This window comes from Lepisosteus platostomus, chromosome 5, assembly GCF_059453375.1.
Source record: "Lepisosteus platostomus isolate fLepPlt1 chromosome 5, fLepPlt1.hap1, whole genome shotgun sequence".
In the NCBI taxonomy this organism is placed as follows: domain Eukaryota; kingdom Metazoa; phylum Chordata; class Actinopteri; order Semionotiformes; family Lepisosteidae; genus Lepisosteus; species Lepisosteus platostomus.
In genome coordinates, this window is record NC_142615.1 from 39,487,172 (window position 1) to 39,502,194 (window position 15,023).

General features: G+C 49.5%; 1 non-coding gene across 1 annotated transcript; it reads left to right on the forward strand.

Annotated features, from left to right (window-relative positions):
- The first annotated feature begins 13,428 nt into the window (after positions 1 to 13,428).
- On the forward strand, positions 13,429 to 13,501 carry trnaf-gaa (transfer RNA phenylalanine (anticodon GAA)). The gene has a single exon. It is a non-coding gene; the product is annotated as a tRNA-Phe (tRNA).
- The last annotated feature ends 1,522 nt before the right edge of the window (positions 13,502 to 15,023 follow it).

Below are 15,023 nucleotides of genomic sequence, written 5' to 3' on the forward strand. Positions count from 1 at the left end.
CCTGAGGGGGCCGGAGGGGGGGGCCGGGGCCGGGGAGCGGAGGGGGCTCTTGGGCGAGGGGGGGGGGACACCGAGCCGAATGAGCTGGGCGAGCCCGAGCGGGACGAGCCGGACGACCCCGGGAGCTCCAGCTGCAGCTCGGCCGCCCTCTCAAGCTTCTGGACGAGCTCGGGGAAACACGAAGACACCACGGGATTCTGTCCAGCGGGGAGAGGGGGAGACACAACGGAGGGGGGATGAGGAGCAGAGACTACGCCTGGACAGGTGAGTGTGTACAGTGTGTCCAGTAAGAGTCTGGACAGGTGAGTGTGTCCAGTGTGTCCAGTGAGAGTGTGGACAGGTGAGTGTGTACAGTGTGTCCAGTAAGAGTCTGGACAGGTGAGTGTGGACAGTGTGTCCAATAAGAGCCCAGACAGGTGAGTGTGGACAGTGTGTCCAGTGAGAGTCTGGACAGGTGGGTGTGTACAGTTTGTCCAATAAGAGCCCAGACAGGTGAGTGTGGACAGTGTGTCCAGTGAGAGTCTGGACAGGTGGTTGTGTACAGTGTGTCCAGTAAGAGTCTGGACAGGTGGGTGTGTACAGTGTGTCCAGTAAGAGTCCGGACAGGCGAGTGTGTCCAGTGTGTCCAGTAAGAGTCCGGACAGGCGAGTGTGTCCAGTGTGTCCAGAAAGAGTGTGGACAGGTGTGTCCAACAGTAAGAAGCTGTCTTACCCTGTAACCTAGCTCACGGGTGTTAGGGGGTGCTCTGTCTCCTCCCCAGATCTCACCTTCAGCTCTGGTGAAATGACGGACCACTAGGAGATGCTGGAAACGAGGACACAAGACAGAGGTTAGGTCCACAGAGCTCACTCAATCACTACAGCAAGCAGAGACCTCTCGGCCATCAGGACTGTGGGGGTCAGAGTGGGGAGCTGTAGGGTATCGGTAGTTTAGGGGCCAGAGTGGGGAGCTGTAGGGTATCGGGAGTTTAGGGGCCAGAGTGGGGAGCTGTAGGGTATCGGGAGTTTAGGGGTCAGAGTGTGGAGCTGTAGGGTATCGGGAGTTTAGGGGTCAGTGAGGGGAGCTGTAGGGTATCGGGAGTTTAGGGGTCAGAGTGTGGAGCTGTAGGGTATCGGGAGTTTAGGGGTCAGAGTGTGGAGCTGTAGGGTATCGGGAGTTTAGGGGTCAGAGTGGGGAGCTGTAGGGTATCGGGAGTTTAGGGGTCAGAGTGGGGAGCTGTAGGGTATCGGGAGTTTAGGGGTCAGTGGGGGGAGCTGTAGGGTATCGGGAGTTTAGGGGTCAGTGGGGGAGCTGTAGGGTATCGGGAGTTTAGGGGTCAGTGTGGGGAGCTGTAGGGTAGATGTGGGGCACCGGGCCCACCACAGGGCGGCCGGTCCAGTCTCGCGGAAGGCGACCGGGTCAGACTTACAGAAAAGCACCGGGACTTGGGCCGGGACCTCTCCCGCTGCCAGTCCGGGTTCGGCCTGACCGGTGTGACCTGTGAAGACGCCAAACAGCCCATCTCCGAGACAGCTCTGACCAAATAGCCCAGCCCAGTCGTGTCGAGACTAGGGGCCTTGGGCAGTCTCTACAGTGTGTCCAGTGAGAGTGTGGACAGGTGAGTCTCTACAGTGTGTCCAGTGAGAGTCTGGACAGGTGAGTGTGTACAGTGTGTCCAGTGAGAGTGTGGACAGGTGAGTGTGTACAGTGTGTCCAGTAAGAGTCTGGACAGGTGAGTCTCTACAATGTGTCCATTGAGAGTCTGGACAGGTGAGTCTGACCAGTGTGTCCAGTAAGAGTCTGGAAAGGTGAGTGTGTACAGTGTGTTCAGTAAGAGTCTGGACAGGTGAGTGTGTACAGTGTGTCCAGTAAGAGTCTGGACAGGTGAGTCTCTACAGTGTGTCCAGTGAGAGTCTGGACAGGTGAGTGTGTACAGTGTGTCCAGTAAGAGTCTGGACAGGTGAGTCTCTACAGTGTGTCCAGTGAGAGTCTGGACAGGTGAGTGTGTACAGTGTGTCCAGTAACAGTCTGGACAGGTGAGTCTCTACAGTGTGTCCAGTGAGAGTCTGGACAGGTGAGTGTGTACAGTGTGTCCAGTAACAGTCTGGACAGGTGAGTCTCTACAGTGTGTCCAGTGAGAGTCCGGACAGGTGAGTCTCTACAGTGTGTCCAGGAAGAGTGTAGGACGTCCAGAGGCAATCTGTGCTCTCAGAAGGCCATAATGGACCTGCAGCTTGGTTTTCCTCGGACCCGCGACCCTGTCTCTTGAGCCGAGGCGTGTCCTCAGTCAAGATCACCACTGGAAGTGTCTCTCCTCGTCTGGAGGTGTTACCGTGAGACCTGGTCTGTCAAGTGCTTTGCGCTGCTACAGATGCAGCCATTCAAAATGGGTGAGGTATTTCGCGGCATACCCCGGTGGGCGTGTCACAGTATCACGCAGTATCACGCGGTGTCACGTGTGTCACGTGACTAACTATCCGGCGTCGCCTTGTAAAACCGCCAGGGGGAGCTTAACCTCTCATGTACAGCATTTGAGCCTTTAATTTTGAACTGTGTATTACAGCATGTTAATCATCAGTCATTAAAATGTTGGTATATATTATGAAAGCAAGATTGCTCAGTTGGACAGAAGTACACAACCTACCTTTATCAGAAATATTTATGCATCAAAGCCTTTACTGAAGATATTACTAATAGTATTGATAATGGATGACTTTGGACAAGCTGTATACTCAAAGTATAATTTCTTTAGCACATTTGTACAAGCACTTGGAATCTGTCCAAGCCATACTTTGTCAGGCATTTTGTTTTACTTCAACGGGGCATAAAAACTTCCTTGCTTTTAACAGGGCGTTTCATAATTTCTAGCTACGAAAATGATTTAAAATGCGACACCTATCATTCAACTAGAGCTTAAAATATCACAAGGAAAAATACACACCGGTATTCCATTTCTCCCTAAACATTGTAAGCTTCGAAGTCTTTAACTAACGTGATACCGGAGTCAACAAGCATACTTTTAGAATTTGATTAAAAGGGAATATAATATGGAATCGCGTATCTAAAGAATTTAATAACGGTATGATTATATCCGTGTACTGCGGCAGGACTGTGTAAGGCTGTTTCGCCTACCTGATCATGCGAGCTGTCTGGTAGCCTACTGGTCTAGGTGCGTGACTACCAGCTGGCAGGTTGTGTGTTCGAATCCAGCTGGTGCTGGACTTTTATTTTAACAAACATTTCTTCGAAAAAATAGGTAAGCGATATTATGGACAATCAATTGACTTTTATATTTCAAAATATCGCAACATGATCGATATTTGCGATATTTTGAATATATCTTCCCTTCTGACAGCGGTTCCTGCTTCTATTGTGTGTGTGTGTGCAACAGTAAATTTTTATAGAGAAATGGAGGCTGGACAGTATGCGTTACAATATAAACATTTATATTGATTTAAATCGTGTTCTGATTTAAATCGCAAACGCGTGTTTAATTATGTGTTTTTTAATCATGATCAGGCTAATGCATTTCTACATTTTCTGTATGAACCAGCTTAGAGGTTCATACAGAAAGACAGCTTGTGTTTAAATTGAGTGTAAGGTAATTTATGCTTCTAAAGTCATGGTCAGTATTGTTGTACTGTGCTGTACTGTGTCACATTATTTTATAGCGTTTTTATTGCGTTATTAAATCCGGTGGCGCTGTGTTAGTTTCCTGACTCACATTATTTAAACTGCGACACTGATCATTCATCTCTAAATAAACTTTATTTTATATAGCGTTTTAAGCAAATAGGTAATTAGATTGCTCATAAACCTAATCACTTTTTCTACATAAACACAGCGTGATTGCTCTCTGAAAATGCTTTTCCTTTATTTTTAAAGTAGGCTCAGATTTCAACTATAGATCGTATTATTATAAACTTTCTTGGAAAAATGTATTTTATGTAAACCATGTTTGCTATTAATTCATTTAGGGCTAAAATACGTTCATTGTCTTCTAATCGAGTCGAGTTGACATTGGAAGCCTGCCACACCCGGACCGTTAAACCAACGCATTAGCACGTCAAAGCCCATTGAGCCAGTATTGGCTTTAGTATCCCCCCTTCTCCCCTCAATTCAATTCAGTTCAAGGTGTTTTATTTGCATGACAGATGGGTACAAGCAGTGTTGGGTACTGTATGTATATTGTAACGCTTACGGCAGACAGGCACTGTGTAGGAGCCGACGCACCAGAGCAGCGCCTGCAATTTTTATATTTATAACTTAGTTTTTAAAATTAGTCAAGCAATACGAAGCATCTCCTTTTACTTAGTGCCTGAGCATACTGCAACGCGTGTGAAGCCCATAAACGATATTAATTTTGGAACATAAACATACAGTATATGGCTGGTCTCGGTACTTTAAAGAAAACATACACACCAGTATTCCATTTCTCCCTAAACATTTTAAGCATCGAAGTCTTTAACTAACGCGATACCGGAGTCAACAAGCATACTTTTAGAATTTGATTAAAAGGGAATATAATATGGAATCGCGTATCTCAAGAATTTAATAACGATATAATTATATTCATGTTGCAAAAGAACTGCAACGGACATAAAAACTCCCTTGCATGGTTTCATTACGACCAGAATCGGTCTTGAGATATTTTTAACTTGATTTACAGTATTTGAGAGGTATGTCTTAACACCGATACTACAGTGCTTAAGTACTGCTCATGTATATGTTTCTAGGTTTATATTATGCATTTCATACGGTCAAATTACTTTTGAGCAATAAGAAGCGAGAAACGGTATGCGTTTTACTTTCGTTTTGTGCTGGGACCCGTGGATTGATTAGAGATATCAAGTACATACAAGTCATTTTTTAAATGTTGTAGTTCGTCTTGAAAAAATGTTACGAGTACATCATCTATCAACAATTACACAGGTTCTGTTTCCATATTGCGGATTTTGGTTACGTAATATTATTTTCTAGATTTCACGTTGTGAATATGATGGGATGTCTGATGGGATGTTCCTAAAAATCCATCCTCTGTAAAACGTCTTCTCTAGTTGTCCTGCATATGTATTCGCTAATGAAGCTGTGTGTTCTGAGCCTAGCCAGCTTAGAGGGCTAAAGACAGCTTGTATTTAAATTGAGTGTAAGGCAATTTATGCTTCTGAAGTCATGGTCAGCATTTATCTTTGTACCGTGCGGCATCTCTGTCGGTCCATCGTCCTGCCGAGACAAGCAGAGTCACAGAGGGGAGGGGAGGGGGCGGAGCCACACAGCTGGGCGGCTTGTTCCCCACCCCCGCCCCCCTCTGTGTACAGAAGAGCCTCCTGTCCTGACTGGAGGAGCTCACCCAGCTGTGTCTGGAGAGGAGCCAGGGTATCAGCTTTGTTCCACACCCCCGCCACTCTCTGTGTACAGTAGACCCTCCTGTCCTGACTGGAGGAGCTCACCCAGCTGTGTCTGGAGAGAAGCCAGGGTATCGGCTTCAACCACAGGGCTGGGCAGCTTGTTCCCCACCCCCACCACTCTCTGTGTAGAGGTGCACCTCCTCTTAATATCTTTTTACAGCACGATCACACCCATAAGAGTGGAGTAACGGGAAAAAAAACAACTTATTTCTCAACTTATTTTGTTATTTCTCGACAGCGGCATTTTTAACTGACTTACCGATTTCACGGGGATACTTCAGAGTGAATCTGAAGCTGAAACTATTATTTGATTGAAGTCGAAGTAACCCGCGAATCTTTTTTGGAAGAAACACGTGTTTAGAAAGCGCTATATAGTCCTTTCCTCCTCCTCTCTCTTCACTCCTCTGAGCTCACGGGGCTCCAGCGCCGCCCCCCGCTAGATTCCGCCGCTCTGTGACGTCAGGCGGCTCATTGTGACGCCCCCGTGACGTCGCCCCCGACGCGCTCACGGCTTGGCCGCGAAACAAAAATGGCCGACATTTTTCGTGGTTGTTTTTTTTTTTAGGTGGACATTTTATTTTTCCAACTCTCAGCGGCCAGCCGGGTGTCCCTGTACGACCCCGGTAGTCGCCACCTCGGACAGGCAGGGGAAACGGGTCCAGCTGTTTCCGGCCCAAGGGTAACAAAAGCTGCACTTGAATTTAAAAACAAAATCACGTCGAGGGCGCATTCAGCACCCCCACGTCCAACACGGGTTTCCGTGGGGTTTGGTTCAGTGAAATTAGCACCCCCCCTACCCCCAAGTCAAAGAAAGACCAACCTCCACCCCCCTCTAGCGGCCAAGGGCGGAAATTTCGGGCCACGCCACGTCCAAAAAACACGGGTTCCCCCCCCCCCGTCCTGCGGGGAAAAGAGACGGCATTTTCTTTTCCGAGCGCTGCGTGGGACCTCACGACCCCCCCAAAAAAAACGGGCTTCGGAGACGAGGAAAACCAGGCACGTCAACCTCTCTACAACACCACCCGGCCGTTTCTGTTTCAGACCGTGGGAAAAAAGAAAATTTCACCCCTCACCGACCGCCGCGCAAAAAAACACAACTTCACGCTACAGAAACGGCCTGTGTGAGGGGGGGCACGGGAAAAAAATAAAACCTGCGTGTTTTCGGCAGAGTAAGCTCAGCGGGGAAACTCCCTGAATCTCGGGGTTGCTTCTTGAACCCCGAAAAACGACCTTTTTTCTCTCTCTCGTTTTCTTGGTGTCTGGGACGTTCACGAACTCCGCCGCGTCGGTGCGATTCCCAGCGGGACTTGAACATAACCCCCCCCCCCGTGGAGCCACAGCGCCCCCGTGTGGCCGAGAGGACCACCACCCGCAGGGCTGAGCTTTTACTGCCGTGTCCCGCTTTCACTCTGGCGATAAAGGAGGGAATCAAGGAGGAGAATCAATATTGTGATCCACCAGTCCATCACAGGACACACACACACCCTGGACAGGTCACCAGTCCTTCACAGGATACCAGTCCATCACAGTACACACACACACCCTGGACAGGACACCAATCCATCACAGGACACACACACACTCACACACCCTGGACAGGACAGCAGTCCATCACAGGACACACACACACTCACACACCCTGGACAGGACACCAGTCCATCACAGGATGTTCAGTGCCTCTCTCTAATAAAGTAGAAACGCGACATTAAACTCCGTTCAAAACGGGAGAAATCACCAGGACACCATACACTTTGCTCCGGACGATGGGAGAAGACCTGTACCTTCAAGAGTCCGGGTTGTGAAAACTTCTTCTGGCAGTTCAAAACGTTTCGAAGAGACTACAGCGCTACCCTGTTTTCCATTTCTATCGTGTATTATTATACAGTCATAAGTATCTGTACTGATCACAGAGTCCCCCTCTCACTGCCAGAACTGAAGCCCAGTGCAGCACGAATAATAATAATAATTAATTCGTCTGGACTCTCCACTCAGAGCTCTTCCCAGGTCAGGGGGATCCAGTGGGGAGGAGAGCAGAGGGATGGAGCCAGTTCAGAGAGGGGGGTGATTAGGAGGCCATGATGGGTCAAGACCAGGGGGGGAATCAGGCCAGGATAGTGGGGTAACACCCCTACTCTTCTCCAGAAACACCCAGGGATTGTTAATGAGCACAGAGAGTCAGGACCTTGGTTTGACGTCTCATCTGAAGGACGGCGCCTGTTTACAGTCCAGTGTCCCCCGTCACTATACTGGGGCAACAGGACCCACACAGACCGCAGGGTGAGAGCGCCCCCTGCTGGCCCCACTAACACCTCTCCCAGCAGCAACTTTGGGGGGGGGAAACCAAAAGCTAAACAGATTTTTTTAAAAAATGTTTTATTGATGCTTAACAAAAGAACAAAAATTACAAGCTTCAGTCCAGACTGGGGTCTGGGGTCCCTCAGCTTCAGTCCAGTCCAGTTTGGGGCCCCTCAGCTTCAGTCCAGTCCAGTCTGGGGCCCCTCAGCTTCAGTCCAGTCCAGTTTGGGGCCCCTCAGCTTCAGTCCAGTCCAGAATGGGGCCCCTCAGCTTCAGTACAGTCCAGTCTGGGACCCCTCAGCTCCAGTCCAACCTTGTGTCCCTCAGCTCCAGTGCAGTCCAGACTGGGGTCCCTCAGCTTCGGTCCAGCACAGTCTGGTGTCCCTCAGCTTCGGTCCAGCACAGTCTGGGGTCCCTCAGCTTCAGTCCAGACTGGGGTCCCTGAGCTTCGGTCCAGCACAGTCTGGGGTCCCTCAGCTCCAGTCCAGTCCAGTCTGGTGTCTCTCAGCTCCTGTCCAGTCCAGTCCGGGGCCCCTCAGCTCCAGTCCAGTCCAGTCTGGTGTCTCTCAGCTCCAGTGCAGTCCAGTCTGGTGTCTCTCAGCTCTGGTCCAGTCCAGTCTGGTGTCCCTAGGCTCCAGTCCAGTCCAGTCTGGTGTCCCTCAGCTCCTGTCCAGTCCAGTCTGGGGCCCCTCAGCTTCAGTGCAGTCCAGTCTGGCGTCCCTCAGCTCCAGTCCAGTCCAGTCCAGATCTTAGCTGGCACAGAACCAGGAAAGGAACCTGGAAAGAATATTGTTATTGCAGGTGTGAGGGACACAGACACAGACGTCACCATGACATCAAACAGCAAGAGGAGACTCCTCCTTGAATCACAGACACGACCGGGCGGCGCCCCCCTGTCTGCTCACCTGCACCTCCTCTTCCTCTTCTTGTCCTTCCCGGCAGCCTGCTTCTCCTCTCCCTCGCTCTTCCTCTCCTGACCCACGGTCTCCGCCGCCTCCATCGGCTCGTCCTGATCATCTGTCTCCACCGACACGCAGCTCAGGGAGTTTAAAAAGACGCACCAGCGCTTCTGAAGCAGAGACAGGAGAGTCACGTTAAGAGTCGGACTGGACACACCGGGACATGAACACTGCACTGAGAGAGAGAGGGGTTCATACAGACACATGACTGGACACTCCAGTACATGAACACTGCACTGAGAGAGAGAGGGGTTCATACAGACACACTGACTGGACACTCCAGTACATGAACACTGCACTGAGAGAGAGAGGGGTTCATACAGACACACTGACTGGACACTCCAGTACATGAACACTGCACTGAGAGAGAGAGGGGTTCATACAGACACACTGACTGGACACTGACTGGACACTGGACAGGAGTAAAGAGAGGATCAGAGCATTACCCACCTTATTTTTCTTCTGTCTCACAGGAGGTGGTGATTGGACCTCCTCCAGCTGGAGTCCAAGGAGGGAGAGAGGGGGCAGGAGAGGAACAGCACAGGGAGAGAAAGAGAGAGACAGTGAGTCAAGTGTCCCAAGAGTACAGAGACTCTGCTGAGATCACACTCGCAGTGAGTGACACCGACACTAACCAGCCTCAGGACAGCACTGCTAGAGCACCACAACCCAGACTCAACCACATCACAGCACAGATCAAACAGCAATATCTCACACACTGGGACACACACACACAAACACAACATAAACTGGAATGCTACAGAACCTTAAACAGACAATACACACTAGCTGAATATTTGACCAAAATAAAAAATAACACAGCCTGAGGAACAGTGAGTCTGTCTCCCAATAATGCTCCAGCCGCCTACAGTATATGTCAATATTTTATAATATGTCTTTGTTGTAAATGTCTGTAACATCTCTGCTTTACGCAGAGAGTGGCGGGGGTTGGATGTCAAGGCCTGACGATACCGCATTACGCAGAGAGTGGAGGGGTGGGATGTCAGGGCCTGACGACACTGCTTTATGCAGAGAATGGAGGGGTGGGTGTCAGGGCCATACAACACTTCTTTATTCAGAGAGTGGAGGGGGTGGGATGTCAGGGCTAGATGAAACTGCTTTACACAGAGAGTGGAGAGGTGGGTGTCAAGGCTATACGACAGTGCTTTCCGCAGAGAGTGGTGGGGGTGTGATGTCAGGGCCATACAACAGTGCTTTACACAGAGAGTGGTGGGGGTGGGATGTCAGGGCCATATGACACTGCTTTACACAGAGAGTGGCGGGGCTAGGATGTCAGGGCCATATGACACTGCTTTACACAGAGAGTGGTGGGGGTGGGATGTCAGGGCTTGACGACACTGCTTTATGCAGAGAGTGGAGGGGTGGGATGTCAGGGTTATACGACAGTGCTTTCGGCAGAGAGTGGTGGGGGTGTGATGTCAGGGCCATATGACACTGCTTTACACAGAGAGTGGCGGGGGTGGGATATCAGGGCCTGACAACACAGCTTAACGCAGAGTGTGGAGGGGTGGGTGTCAGGGTTATACGGCAGTGCTTTACGCAGAGAGTGGTGGGGGTGTCATGTCAGGGCCATACGACAGTGCTTTACACAGAGAGTGGCGGGGGAGGGATGTCAGGGCTTGACAACACTGCTTTATGTAGAGAGTGGAGGGGAGGGTTTCAGGGCCATAAGACACTGCTTTATGCAGAGAGTGGAGGGATTGGTGTCAGGGCCATATGACACTACTTTACACAGAGAGTGGCGGGAGTGGGATGTCAGGCCCTGACGATACTACTTTACGTAGACAGTGGCGGGGGTGGGATGTCAGGGCCTGACGACACTGCTTTATTCAAAGAGTGGAGGGGTGGGTGTCAGGGCTATACGACAGTGCTTAATGCAGAGAGTGGAGGGATGGGTGTCAGGGCTATACGACAGTGCTTTCCGCAGAGAGTGGTGGGGGTGTGATGTCAGGGCCTGACGATACTTATTTACGCAGAGAGTGGCAGGGGTGGGATGTCAGGGCCTGAAGATACTGCTTTTCGCAGAGAGCGGAGGAGTTGGGATACGACCTCTCAGTGGGGCCAGCAGGGGGCACTCACCCTGCGGTCTGTGTGGGTCTTAATGCCCCAGTGTAGTGACGGGGGACACGATCTGGCCCACCAGCGACAAGCAGGTTACCAGATCTAGACAAAGGGGGCAACTCTTAGTCGTATGAGCTTAGTCACACATCGCAGCGATTACAAAAACAAAACAAACATATTATGTCTGTTACTAACGACTTTTTTTTCCTACATTGAAAGTCTCTTTCCCTGGTGATTTTCTAGCGCGACTGGGGCTCTTCATTTCTCCTCAGTGTCTCATCGCGGGTGGATTTGAAACAGACCACAGAAGGTGGTCACACACTATATTATTATTGAGAGACAGGCTCACTGTACCTCAGGCTAGGACAGTAGATCACACTGTATTATTATTATTATTAATATTATTGAGAGTCTGGCTCACTGTTCCCCAGGCTGGGACAGGAGATCCCACACTGTATTATTATTATTGAGAGACAGGCTTACTCTCTGTTCCTCAAGCTGAGACAGGACATCACATACTGTATTATTATTGATTGACAGGCTCACTGTTCCTCAGGCTGGGACAGGAGATCACACACTGTATTATTATTATTGAGAGACAAGCTCACTGTCTGTTCCTCAGGCTGGGACAGAGGATCACACACTGTATTATTATTATTTAGAGACAGGCTCACTGTCTGTTCCGCAGAGTTGGACAGGAGATCCCACACTGAATTATTATTATAGAGAGACAGGCTCACTGTATGTTCCCCAGGCTGGGACAGGAGATCACACACTGTATTATTATTATTGAGAGACAGGCTCACTGTCTGTTCCTCAGTCTGGGACAGGAGATCACACACTGTATTATTATTATTGAGAGACAGGCTCACTGTCTGTTCCTCAGGCTAGGGTAGGATATCACACACTGTATTATTAGTATTGAGAGAAAGCCTCAGTGTTCCCCAGGCCGGGAAAGGAGATAACACATTGTATTTTTATTATTGAGAGACAGGCTCACCCTTCCTCAGGCTGGGACAGGAGTTCAAACTGTATTATTATTATTATTGAGAGACAAGCTCACTGTTCCTCAGGCTGGGACAGGAAATGACACACTGTATTATTATTATTGAGACTCAGGCTCACTGTCTGTTCCTCAGGCTGGGACAGGAGATCACAAACTGTATTATTATTATAGAGAGACCTGCTCTTTCCTGACTGTTCCTTAGGCTGGGACAGCAGATCATAATCTGCTTTATTATTATTGAGAGACTGGCTCACTCCTGTCTGTTCCTCAGGTTGGGAAAGGAGATCACACACTGTATTATTATTATTGAGAGACGGGCTCACTGTCTGTTCCTCTGACTGGGGCAGGAAATGACACACTGTATAATTAGTATTGAGAGACAGGCTCAGTGTTCCCCAGGCTGAGACAGGAAATCACACACTGTATTATTATTATTGAGTATCTGGTTCACTGTTCCCCAGGCTGGGACAGGAAATCACACACTGTATTATTATTATTGAGAGACAGGCTCACTGTCTGTTCCTCAGGCTGGGGCAGGATATCACACACTGTATTATTAGTATTGAGAGACAGCCTCAGTGTTCCCCAGGCTTGGACAGGAGATCACACACTGTATTATTAGTATTGAGATACAGACTCACTGTCTGTTCCTCCTGCTGGGACTGGAGATCACACACTGTTCTATTATTACTGAGGGACATGCTCACTGTTTGTCCTTCAGACTGGGACAAGACATTCCACACTAGGTTATCATTATTGAGAGACAGGCTCGCTGTCTGTTCCTCAGGCTAGTACAGGAGATCACGCACTGTATTATTATTATTTAGATACAGGCTCACTGTGTGTTCCTCTGGCTGGGACAGTAGATCACACTGTATTATAATTATTGAGAGGCTGACTCACTGTTTCCCAGGCTGGGACAGGAGATCACACACTGTATTATTATTGAGAGACAGGCTCACTGTCTGTTCCTCTGGCTGGGGCAGGGAATCACACACTGTATTATTAGTATTATTAAGAGACAGGCTCGCTGTCTGCTCCTCAGGCTGGGACAGGATATCACCCACTGTTGTAGTGTTCTCTCACGAAGCACCAGTTCTGTAGGGGTTTGGGCATTTACTGGGACAATTATTTTTGTGGCAGTAAATCACAAAATTGATTATTTTAATGGTCTTAGAATCCAACCATGCGACATAACTCAAACAACGCACACACAGGTACTAATACACGAGGATACATTTGTTAATATATAGAATATGCATGCAAACCTAACAGATCTTATCGTAAGGGTTATCAGAATTCATTCAGTTACAAAGAGTTACACATATCAAGAGGACATAAGTTCGGTATATCATTCATTTAGACCGTTTCGTAATTGAACTTGTTTACAACTTCTACATGAGATACTCAAAACAAGTACATAACCCTTAGGAATTAAATTGATATCAACTGGTTGGGAGCAGTAATGCAATAAGCTTGAATACTCACTGCCGGGGGGCCCCTTTTCTCACCGTTTCCGTAGTGCAGCGGTTCCGGACGGGAACAGCCTCCTTTTGTACGCTCCTGTACTTCACAGAGGTCTTGAGCGACCGGTCACATGTTCCTTTCCTTCTGAGTGACGTTCCTGCAACACTCTCCTGCTCCTCTTGGTGCGCTCATGCCGCAACACAGGAAGGCTGGAGCAGGTGGCTGTGGACTTGGCGAGATAGCTCAGTTGGGAGAGCGTTAGACTGAAGATCTAAAGGTCCCTGGTTCGATCCCGGGTTTCGGCATTTTGTTTCATCGCGCCCTTTGTTCCTCTCTCCAGCGCCCCCTGCCTAAAGTGACGCGTCCCTTTCTCAGCCCGAAACGCAAGCGAGACACCAGCAGCGGTCCCTGCAGGTTTCCTTAGTGTAGCGGCTATCACGTTCGCCTAACACGCGAGAGGTCCCTGGTCCGAGACCGGGCAGAAACAGCCTCGTTTTGCACGCTCCTGTACTTCACAGAGGTCTTGAGAGACCGGTCATTTGTTCCCAATGTATTTCCGGTGCCTTCGTGCACTCTTGTACCAAACGCACGTTCCTTCTGTACGCAGAGCCGATCATTTGCAATTGGGCTGTGCCGACAGACCAGGACGAGCTCTGTCGGCTCAAAAGCAGTGCAGGACCTGCAAGAACAACAGAAAGATTAGCATCCAGCGGGGGCCTCTTAGTGAGCCCAAGAGCTCATCAAGAATCGGCTCCAGCAACAGGGCTGCGTGCATTGTTCCATTCTCCACCCACTCTCGGTGTAAACAAGTCCCTCCTGGTCTCTGCTTGAAATGCACTTTCCTGCGTTTGCTTTGCTGTAACTGGCTTCCCCTGCATGGGCGAATGTGAAGAAGATCCTTAGTAAGTCATTGAAGAAAACCGAGAAGAGGTCGGAGTGGCCTCTGTCGTTCATCAACGATCCAGTCAGGCAGTACTCCTCTGTAAAGCGCCGTTCGTTCACATCGATTGGCTTTTTTTTGCCTTCATTCGTGCGAGTAGTAAAAGTGGACGCCCCTATTCTGCCGTGACCCGGATTCGAACCGGGGTTGTTGCGGCCACAACGCAAAGTACTGACTACTATACGATCACAGCGAGTTACCGAGACACACGTGGCAGCGCGGAAAGGGCTGTGCTCTCTTCGTGTGACATAATTCGGAAAAGTCCTGACGTTGCATTTCAACTGAGCCCCAGTATACATCGACCCTTCGACACTCTGAGTGACAACTCTCTTGCGTGTTTTCTCATATTTATGTAGTTTGCTTGCATGATGCCGGGAACAGCTTGGTTGTTCGCTGCCATATAGTCTAGCGGTTAGGGTTCCTGGTTTTCACCCAGGCGGTTCGACTCGGTTTTGCCTCCTGCTTTCCAAAAGATCAGCACCGTGTACGAAAGAGCCGCATTAAAACTACTCGAACGTGCAAAACGTGCGAGAAGAGGGGGCGCTTGTTTCCAACCGAAACTTCTCGCGTGTGAGACGAGCTGATCATCGCTGTGGGAGGGTTACTCTGGTAGACAGGGCTGACCTTCGGCAATAGGATTTATAGTCTCCAAGATGATATTTGCACTTTCTGGAGAGGCGATTTTCTCCACTTCAGTAGCCCGATTTTGTCGATTGCGTGGAAAGGGCTGTAGAATGTGGCGCCGCCTTTCCTGCTCCGTCCATGACAGGCGTGCTGGTCTCTGGAGAGAGAGCACGGTCCATCAGCGCACTCCAATAAAGGCACTGGAAGCAGCTGAATCGCATTGGCGAAGCTCAGCACTGGGCCGCTGGGCACGTCTTACCACC